The sequence below is a fragment of the Schistocerca nitens genome, chromosome 8 (assembly GCF_023898315.1).
Source record: "Schistocerca nitens isolate TAMUIC-IGC-003100 chromosome 8, iqSchNite1.1, whole genome shotgun sequence".
In the NCBI taxonomy this organism is placed as follows: domain Eukaryota; kingdom Metazoa; phylum Arthropoda; class Insecta; order Orthoptera; family Acrididae; genus Schistocerca; species Schistocerca nitens.
Genome location: NC_064621.1, coordinates 90904008 through 90915513, shown reverse-complemented (window position 1 = coordinate 90915513; position 11506 = coordinate 90904008).

Below are 11506 nucleotides of genomic sequence, written 5' to 3'. Positions count from 1 at the left end.
AATAACGGTTCTTAGTATTTTATTAGTGGCAATAGAACCCTGTACGTGGTCCTCAAGGCCAAGTGTTAGGAATTATTAGGGAAGTGTAATAGGACCGCTCTTGTTTTCTATACTCACTAGCGTATGAAACTTGAGGACGAAAGTAACTTTCAGATGATATTCCACTGCCAAATAACATAGTATTTCGTCGGTCCTCTTTCAAAATGTCATTAACAATAATGTGGGAGGTTTAGTCTTTTGCAATCACGTGAAAATCATTCTCTGCCAGGCAATACACCTCAACATCAAAATTCCATTCCAGCCAGACAAGGAAAGCGTCCTTATTCTCCACTAGCTTAGTGTGAACTATGACCGCGAAGTTAACGCCAGGCCTCACTCTCTTACCCTTATCTTTACTGTGCATACGGCGCGGAGCGAAAGCTGCGGTCGCTCGGCTTGGAAAAAAAAATGGGTCTGAGCACTATGGGACTTAACATCTGAGATCATCGGTCCCCTAGAACTACTTAAACCTAAGTAACCTAAGGACATCACACACATCCATGCCCGAGACAGGATTCGAACCTGCGACCGTAGCAGCATCGTGGTTCCGGACTGAAGCGCCTAGAACCGCTCGGTCAGAACGACCGGCGCCTCCGCTTGGAGCACTGCTCCCCGTATCAGCTTCCGGAATGTCCAGCTTTGTCGCGGATAGCTGCTGCGACATGTCGTGGCATGGAAGAAATGAGGTCTTGGTAAGTCGCTGGAAAGATATGACACGGCATCTGCGCACAGACAGGTCACGTAATTCCCGTAAATTCCGGGGAGGGGGTCGATGAGCTCTGACGTTCCGTTCCATCGCATCCCAGATTTGTTCTATCAGATTCAGATCAGGCAATTCGGGGGATGGGGGAGGGGCAGTTGATAACATCAATTGGCGCTCGCCACTGTGTTTCTCGAACCACGGCATCACACATCTGGCCTTGTCATATGGCACATTATCTTGTTGAAAAACGCACTGCCGTCGGGAAACATGTGTGCGATAGACCTTAGCCGTCATGGTGCCCTGCACGAACTCCACTGGACCCGTGGATGCCCATGTGAATGTTCCCCAGAGCGTAATGGAGCCTGCTTCAACTTGTGTCTGAACCGCAATACAAGGGTCAAAGAACTGTTCCCCAGGAAGACGACGGATTCGCGGCCCCCTATCGGCATGATGAAGAAGGGATCGGGATTAATCAGGCTATTCAACGCTCTGCCACTGCTTCAACGTTCCGTGCCGATGGTCACGTGCCCATTTCAGTCGCAGTTGCCGATTTCGCCGTGTTAACTTCGGCACTTGCATGGGACGTCGGCTCCGGAGGCCCATTGTTAGTAGTGTTCGGTGCACTGTGTGTTCAGGAACGTTTGTTCTCTGTCCAGCATTAAAGTCTGGTGTTAGTTCCGCCACAGATCGCGCCTGTCCTGTTTTACCTGTCTGCCCAGCCTAGAACGTTCGATATGAGGGGTGTTCACCCAGCCCAAAGACGTCTGGACGTGGTTTCAACATGGTTGGTTGGTTGGTTGGTTGTTTGGGGGAAGAGACCAAACAGCGAGGTTATCGGTCTCATAGGGTTAGGGAAGGATGGGAAAGGAAGTCGGCCGTGCCCTTTCAAAGGAACCATCCCGGCATTTCCCTGGAGCGATTTAGGAAAATCACGGAAAACCTAAATCAGGATTGCCGGACGCGGGATTGAACCGTCGTCCTTCCGAATGCGAGTCCAGTGTGCTAACCACTGCGCCACCTCGCTCGGTGTTTCAACATGGGTACGCCACTTGTTGCAGACACCACAGCACTCCTTGAGCTCCCGCAAGTCGTGCACATTCCTAAATGCTCGTACCGAGCCTCCCGGCCATCACCACCTGCCATCGGCCAAACTCAGATAAATCGCGCACGTGCCTTCCGTATTCTACACGCGGACAGCACGCTCAGTGACGCTACACGCACCGTGAGGGTATCTGACTAGCAGCCACTGTTCGTAAGGTGGCGCTGTTATCGGCTGGACGGGTTTATATAGAAAGTAGGTCAGTGGTCATAATGTTTTAGGTCATCGGTGTAGAAAAACGTACTACGGTGCAGTACAGGAGGTACTGTAAGAACTGCGAACAGAAATAACATCTTTATTCGAAGATAGTAATTACACTGAAATCACCGTCGTTAATGATGGCCCATGGACATTATACGAAATGTAAGATGTTCCTGCGCGCATTACGTGTTCCTTCGTAAAAGGGGTAGATGTACCAAGTTGCAATTATGCTACATGCTAACATCTACGGCCACGTGGCGGTGTAAAAGATTGAAGCATCTAAGTCAATGCAGTCAAAAGATATGCCCAGTAATCTCATATATTTTGTAGCTCGCTAACTCACTCATCAAAACATAGCTAGTTCCCAACCTGGAGGTAATTAACCCTGAATGATAAAATGAAATTTTCTGACGGATAAAAACAAAACGATTCGATTCTTTTTCAGTCACGAAACTAAATTATTTTCAATAGATCATTAGTATTATGATAGTTTTGTAAGACTCTAATGTCGATTACATAAACGATCAACAAGCACTTCTTCTCAATTGGTAGCATTAATATGGTAGAGGTTACATGTTTCTCAAACGGTCCACCCACTAGACACTTATGTTGCGCTTTGTCCCGTACATCGCTGATGATAAAAATGAGACATATACGTAACAAATGCAAAATGTCTCAAGAAAATGGAGTTCCGAAGTTGTAAATAGTACCTGCACTAGTCCAGAAATTCCTTTATTACTCGTTTCGGAATAGATAAATGAAATAAATGAATTAATTGACAGCGCGACTTAGCGGTAACTACATAAGGAGCACTACATTGCTATACGCAATCCTGTTATTATTACTGAAGTGGTTAGACACAAAGCATTAACTGCTTAGTGTCCAATTTCTGCAAGTTCCAGAGGTAAGGAGCGCAGCAATAAAGTGATCTACAAACAGTAAGTATAGTGCACGCCTCTGAATGTGTTTGATTTTAAATGGGGTTGCACAGTGCAAGTGCCCGCAGCTCGTGGTCGTGCGGTAGCGTTCTCGCTTCCCACGCCCGGGTTCCCGGGTTCGATTCCCGGCGGGGTCAGGGATTTTCTCTGCCTCGTGATGGCTGGGTGTTGTGTGATGTCCTTAGGTTAGTTAGGTTTAAGTAGTTCTAAGTTCTAGGGTAAAAATCGTAGGGGGAGACCAAGAGATGCATACACTAAGCAGATTCAGAAGGATGTAGGTTGCAGTAGGTACTGGGAGATGAAGAAGCTTGCACAGGATAGAGTAGCATGGAGAGCTGCATCAAACCAGTCTCAGGACTGAAGACCACAACAACAACAACAACAAGTTCTAGGGGACTGATGACCATAGATGTTAAGTCCCATAGTACTCAGAGCCATTTTTAAAGTACCTTCATAACTCATGTTTTCACGTCAGTAATTGCGCCACACATCGACATTTGCTACATCTTGTCTCTCGTGTGTTGAAGTGCAGCTTACGAGCAACAGTTTCCGTCGAGTTACCACTGGTGACCGCCAAACAACTAATACTCCATTTAGACGCAGTCATTTCAAGTCTTTGTGGTGGAATAAATGTTCATCAACAGTATTTGAAGAGCGAGAACTGATTAGGTTGTAACATAAGGAGCTAACTTTTGCTTTATTTTGTTTTTAATGATCAGTCTCCTGACTGCTTTGATGCGGCCCGCCAAGAATTCTTCTTCTGTGCCAACCTTTTCGTCTCAGAGTAGCAATTGCAATCTACGTCCTCAATTATTTGCTAGGTGGATTTCAGTTATAATGATATAAACGCAACACGACCATTCGTAGCCACAGTAATCCACGAAAGAGTTGCACGCCAAATGCGGCATCTCGTGGTCGTGCGGTAGCGTTCTCACTTCCCACGCCAGGGTTCTCGGGTTCGATTCCCGGCGGGGTCAGGGATTTTGCCTGCCTCGTGCTGTCCTTAGGTTAGTTAGGTTTAAGTAGTTCTAAGTTCTAGGGGACTGATGACCATAGTTGTTAAGTCCCATAGTGCTCAGAGCCATTTGAACCATTTAGCCATTTTTTGCACGCCAAATACATGATCTGCAGGGTGATTGGGGTCGTTGGTAAACTATTTCCACTGCAACTCCGACAGAAAAGAAGTAGTGGTTGTTTCCCAAATTCAAAATGTTATAGGTAGTGAGGAGAGGTACGGAGGGAGGGGCAACCTGCACGGCAAGTAGGAATTCCTTTTTAAACACAGTCGTCGCTGCAGTGAATAAAGTTTACATATTAGAGAAATAATTAAAGCAGGAACACAGATCTTCTGAGCAACATGCCAAACAAGAGGCGCTAGATAATGGAACTGTATAGCACTTACTCTGTTTAAATGTTACCCGAAATAAGTTCTTGAAGAGTAGGTGAAACAATGTTGAAGAATGGACCTAGACTTAAACGGGGATTACCTACAGAGTTTAATCTTCGTCGACGATCAAATAATATTTGCTACAGACGGCTATGATGTAAAGTATATGACGAAGGAGGTCTTAGAAACAAACAGCAATACTGGACTAATAACATTTTTTTTTCTAAAACAAGCTATCCCTTTATAGGGTGTGAATAACACGACATAATCGTAGATGTAAATACTGTAGAAGCACCTTAAAATACTTGGGAGTTATAATCTCGGATCAGATATCCAGCAAACAAGAAATAGGACAGACGCCAAATCCAGTTAAAGAAGTATTCAATACACTGATTTCTATCCTATGGTCGAAAATAAAATAAAAATAGATAAGAAAATGCTAAAATAATTCAGTAATATAAAATACTTATTTATAGAGAGCGTAATACTAAGAAATGACAAAAAAAGATAGAAGAAGACTTGAAGCCGTAGAAATGTATTTTAGAGAAAACGTTTTAGTGTTTCAACGCGAAAGAAGATTCGAAATAAACAAATTAGGAGCGAATGAGAATTCGCACCTATATCAAATGGTAGAAAGAGCTCTAAGCACTATTGGGCCTAACTTCTGAGGCCATCAGTCCCGTAGACTTAGAACTACTTAAACCTAACTAAGCTAAGGACGTCACACAAATCCATGCCCGAGGCATTATTCGAACCTGCGACCGTAGCAGCAGCGAGGTTCCGGACTGAAGCGCCTAGAACCGCTCGGCCACAGCGGCCGGCGCGCCTACATCATCGAAGTGGTGTGAACACTGCATTTAAAGTAACGTAGGAAGGCCCTGTGAGAAATGGAAAAATCAAGAGCAGAATAATATGCAACGAAAATATCTGAAAGATGTATACAAGGCCTCAGAGACTTGGATAGGAGGTCACGAGAAATGGCCTACATTGCTCGGAAAAAATCACAAAGAACAGAAAAAAATCCGTCGTATGATGGTTGGTTTTGTCGAGTGTTCAGCCTCCTGTTGTCTTCAGTACGACAAAACTGTTGCCGATGCTTCAGCACTATCCAGTTGGCTGTCGTAGGTGTGGGGTAGGTCAACTCATAAAAACTGTCGGCGTCGTAACGGGTGATAAGTGCGGCAGAAAAGGACAGCGGTATGTTTGTACCCAATGCCACGACACGCATATTTCAGTTCCTGTGATTATTGGTTGTACAGTTTGTCTTAGTAGTTTTGAAACTGGTTTGACTTAACAAATGCTTTCAAAGATTTGGTCTTTTGTCAGAAAACGAACTTCCTCATCTCGTGATCAGTAAACTTACGCCATTCGTTACGGAAGTGATTTATTTTAATTTTCTGCAGGCTAAGTGAATCTAGTGAAGTGTCTTCGTCTCCTTGCTTTGACAGAAGCTGAAAATTCGTGAAATGTGAGTGCATGTAATAATTATTGTAAAAATGTGTTTTCATAGAAATTATTCACATAGATGATGTTTCAAAATGATACTGTAAAGTGATGAGTGGATAATTGTGCCATTGTAATGCTCCATGTTATATACATTCAAGCCAAACGCGTGTTGCTAATTGTTTCCATCTTTAAATCGAAAGATGCATTTAACAGTCCAAACAACCACAGCAGTATATGAGAGTGAGAGTTATACGAGGGCAGTTCAATAAGTAATGCAACACATTTTTTTTCTCGGCCAATTTTGGTTGAGAAAAACCGGAAATTTCTTGTGGAATATTTTCAAACATTCCCGCTTCGTCTCGTATAGTTTCATTGACTTCCGACAGGTGGCAGCGCTGTACGGAGCTGTTAAAATGGCGTCTGTAACGGATGTGCGTTGCAAACAACGGCCAGTGATCGAGTTTCTTTTGGCGGAAAACCAGGGCATCTCAGATATTCATAGACGCTTGCAGAATGTCTACGGTGATCTGGCAGTGGACAAAAGCACGGTGAGTCGTTGGGCAAAGCGTGTGTCATCATCGCCGCAAGGTCAAGCAAGACTGTCTGATCTCCCGCGTGCGGGCCGGCCGTGCACAGCTGTGACTTCTGCAATGGCGGAGCGTGCGAACACACTCGCTCGAGATGATCGACGGATCACCATCAAACAACTCAGTGCTCAACTTGACATCTCTGTTGGTAGTGCTGTCACAATTGTTCACCAGTTGGGATATTAAAAGTTTGTTCCCGCTGGGTCCCTCGTTGTCTAACCGAACACCATAAAGACCAAAGGAGAACCATCTGTGCGGAATTGCTTGCTCGTCATGTGGCTGAGGGTGACAATTTCTTGTCAAAGATTGTTACAGGCGATGAAACATGGGTTCATCACTTCGAACCTGAAACAAAACGGCAATCAATGGAGTGGCGCCACACCCATGCCCCTACCAAGACAAAGTTTAAAGCCATACCCTCAGCTGGTAAAGTCATGGTTACAGTCTTCTGGGACACTGAAGGGGTTATTCTGTTCGATGTCCTTCCCCATGGTCAAACGATCAACTCTGAAGTGTATTGTGCTACTCTTCAGAAATTGAAGAAACGACTTCAGCGTGTTCGTAGGCACAAAAATCAGAACGAACTTCTCCTTCTTCATGACAACGCAAGACCTCACACAAGTCTTCGCGCCCGAGAGGAGCTCACAAAACTTCAGTGGACTGTTCTTCCTCATGCACCCTACAGCCCCGATCTCGCACCTTCGGATTTCCATATGTTTGGCCCAATGAAGGACGCAATCCGTGGGACGCACTACGCGGATGATGAAGAAGTTATTGATGCAGTACGACGTTTGCTCCGACATCGACCAAAGGAATGGTACCGTGCAGGCATACAGGCCCTCATTTCAAGGTGGCGTAAGGCCGTAGCATTGAATGGAGATTACGTTGAAAAATAGTGTTGTGTAGCTAAAAGATTGGGGAATAACCTGGTGCATTTCAATGCTGAATAAAACAACCCCTGTTTCAGAAAAAAGAAGTGTTGCATTACTTATTGAACTGCCCTCGTATATTACGATTAAACAAAATCTTATTATACGCATCACATACGACATGATAGAATCCACTGAAGTTGTCACACAATGTCATCGTGTTAAGACAATCGGCGTTTGCGTGACTATTCTCACGCTCTACGTTCATTATTTTGTATCGCTCTCAGGAGACGAGGTGTTTACCAACAAACTGACAAACACATTAAAAGTGTATCAGACTTGTAAATAAACTATTATTTTTTCTTACGTCACTACTGAGTTTAGAGTTGATACATGGATTTGGAATAGGACACTGTTATAATCATGAATTCCTCTTGAAATCACGGTACGAAGAACTTGTGTCTATGTATGTCCATTTTTTCAGAGATGGTTGCGGGTCTCGGCTGCTCGATATAGGATGTCAAATCAAACACTTTATAGCAGTCTAGTTTCCAAACTTATTTTATTTGGCTGCCAGTTTTGACAATTTACTACGTCATCTTCAGCCCCCTGACCGACGTTTAGGAAGACGGCACCTCGGTTTTGGTCAAAGCACGGGACAGCAATAGTGGCATTAGTAGATTTCTGCTTGCTGTAGCGATTACTTCAACCATCATCTGCCGGCTTGTATCTAGTGTCCCACGGGCATTAATAAGTGTGCAGAAAACGTAAATGATTGCTGACACCAGAAAGAAAGTGATTGTTATAATGTTCATTGCGCTCCTGATTTGCAACATTAAAGTCTTTTCGTACACTTACAAAATATCAACGTGGTCGATCAATTCAGTTGAAGGAGGAGGTAGTTTATAACATTAGTATTCCTACATACGCAGGAAAACGTGGTGAACGGAAGAATTTTGAAGTTTATAGTACACTAGTGATCCGTTCCGGATTCGCACGGGCTCCGCTAATTATCTACGGATTTACGACTTGTCTGATGGGTTTGTTTGTTTGTAATAGGCACAGATCCACAGCTTTATTCCGAGTTTTGATGAAATTTTGCAAGAGGAAGATCACTGCCTACGTATGATTTCGTAATCTGACTTAAAGATATGTATGTAATATACAAATGGGAAAGATTGTTACCAAATATCTCAGAAAGTTCTTGTAAAATTTACTTCAGATTTCTATACGATTCCGTAGTGAACATTTGGGCGCAGATACGTCATATACAATTTTTATATGCACATCATATAAACACACACACACACACATATATATAACAGAATTATGAAAAAGAAAATTGATACACGCCATATAGCGGAGATACTGAGTTGCAGATAGGCACAACAAAAACACTGAAATAAAGCTTTCGACCAGTAAGGCCTACGTCAACAATACACGACACACACACACACTCAGAGTGGTTTCAGTTGTCTGAGATTTCAGACGCGTGTGTGAGTTGTGTTTGTGTGAGTGAGTGTGTGTGTGTGTGTGTGTGTGTGTGTGTGTGTGTGTGTGTGTCGTCTATTGTTGACGAAGGTCTTACTGGCCGAAAGCTTTATTTGTGACAGTCTTTTTGTTGTGCCTATCTGCGACTCAGCATGTCCGCTATATGGTAAGTAGCAACTTTCCTTTTCAGGAAATAGTTACTTTCCCTCTTGGATTATCCGTTGTTTGATTAAACATATACAAGGTGCACAATAAGTCCAGGATCACTTTCCAATATTTATTGCACAAGAACTGTATATAAAATATATAAAGGAGAAACATTGTCACCAAACGTTCTGTAAAGTACTTGACCGATTTACTTCAAAGTCCTTGTCTACTTTGTTTGGAAATTCTACTTTCAGATGAAACAACGAAGGAAATTAATGAAAAATCAAATGCCTAACAATCTGAATACATCACAGTGAACTGACTGTAACTCCTATCGCGAGAATAAATTACTGCGGCAGTATCTGTTTAGGACATAGTACCATCAGACGTCACTAGATCACGAAACGAGAGAAAGCTCAAAAGTTACATACGACATATACCCTAGAAGATATGTTAGTCAGTGTTTTATATTTTTATTATTAAAATCCACTGTGCAACACAAACGCTAAAGCAGTTCGTGGACATAGTATCAACAAAAGTCACTAGATGGCGGACCGATCAAAAGGTCGAACAGAAACCGAGAGTTCCCAAACTGTGACGTAAACTATTCGAACAGATCGAGTCGTGCCTAAAAACACCCCAAGTTGAAACAGTGAAAACTGAGATGAAACAACAGAAGACGATTTCTCGAATAAGAGGGTAAGATACCTACAGTAAAATGTAACAGCACATGGCGCACCTAATCATCTTTTCACACATCATATTTTTAGGGTCAAAATATTTCTTGCTGAAAATAAAGTATATTGAAGTGAGAGAAGTATGTATTTTACAATACATTTCAGGTACGTTATACGTTACAGACATATTACTTTAATTTGTGATTTAAAAAGGAATCAAAGTGTAATCTACGATGTAAGTGTTATTACTAAACTTCTGGCTTCATATTGGTGTAAGTTTGCAAAAGTAGGAACCGGAAGCCTATAACCTAACTTTTATGAATACCGTGGATCAAGATGTAGTCAATCGTCGCATGCCGTTGACACCTTGTGATTCAAATACGGGGTTCGGTTTAAAGCGATTGCAGTTTCCCTTGCGGCTTTCGTTCTCCATGAGTGTCAACAAGGCACAGGGCGAATCAGTTTGTGTGACAGGTATCAAACATCCCGGACGACGCCGACCACTGGACCTAGTACATTATATACACAAACATTCCTCGATAATCTGTCGATCAATTAGTTATATCAAGACCCCTAATGTAGTTCGTGAGGTTGGTCTTCACACACGGACAGGGAAACGTGGGGAGCGACTTTAATTTATAATGTGTATAGAAGAAGGCACAGATATTACTGAAAAAAGGATGACTGGTATTACCCTTACAAGCTACACGGTTTTCGTTTTCTTCAGTTGGAGAGCTTTTCCTCACCACTTGTAACAACAGTAAGCCGTTTGTGTGATGCAGGTGAAGGTAAAGCTGCATTCACATTGCACCTCAGTAGAGTGCACAAAGTCTCCAATTGTGTAGGGGAAATGTGTATTCTGCACACAGTTCGGCGTGTCAACGTGCTTCTAAGTGTCATGTACAGCGTGTGCATATTTTGTCAGGTTATGACAAGGAGAGTTGTTGCAGGATGCCACAGAGATGTCATCCAAAGGTTAAAGTGTTATGGTCAGTCACAAAACACGGCAGATAAGACACGTGACGGTCGCCCGAGGTCAGCGTAACTGTTGACGGCTGCCTGATAATTATGCCTCTCTGGTCTCCACGAAGAATGCAACAGAACAGCGCATTCTATTTCTGGAGGCGACAGAAAGGTCTGTAGCCACCTAGACAGTTGGCAATAGTCTCCACACGAAGTAGAACGGTTCAGGAGAAAAGTGCATGAGGGAACGCCAAGAATGGATGAATGTTCTCGTGTGCTCTTCGTCTAAGAGTGCAGGTTTTATCTGACGACTGACTATTACTGTGTGTACGCGGTTAGAAAACAACGCATGTGTCAGGCATGCAGAGCGGTGGGGTAGTTATGTTTGGCACTAGCATCACGTGCGCACAGCGAGACGCCTCTCCTACCTGTTGTTGGTGTGGCGGTAGTCCTCAGTCCGAAGGCTGGTTTGATGCAGTTCTCTGTTCTACTCTTTATAATGCGGGTCTGTCTCCGAATAAAAACTGCAACCTAAATCCATATGAACCTGTTAACGGTATCCACCTCTTGGTCTTCCTCTACAATTTTTACCCCCCACACTTCCTCGAGTATTAAATTGGTGACCCTTTAATGTCTCAGAAATGTCTTATCAGCCGATGCCTCCTTGGAGTCAAGTTGTACCACAAATTTCTTTTCTCCCTAATTCTATTCAGTACCTCCTAATTAGTTACATGATGAACCCCTGTAATCTTCAGCATTCTTTTGAAGCGCCACATTTCAAAAGCTTCTAGTCACTTCTGGTCAACGCTGTATATGGACCACGTTTCACTTACACACAAGGCTATACTCCAGACAAATATCCTCAGAAAAGGCTTCCGTAACATTTAAATCTATAATAATGTATGTTATGAGATGTCTTTCCTTCAAATACATTTTTCTTGCCATTGCTAGTCTACATT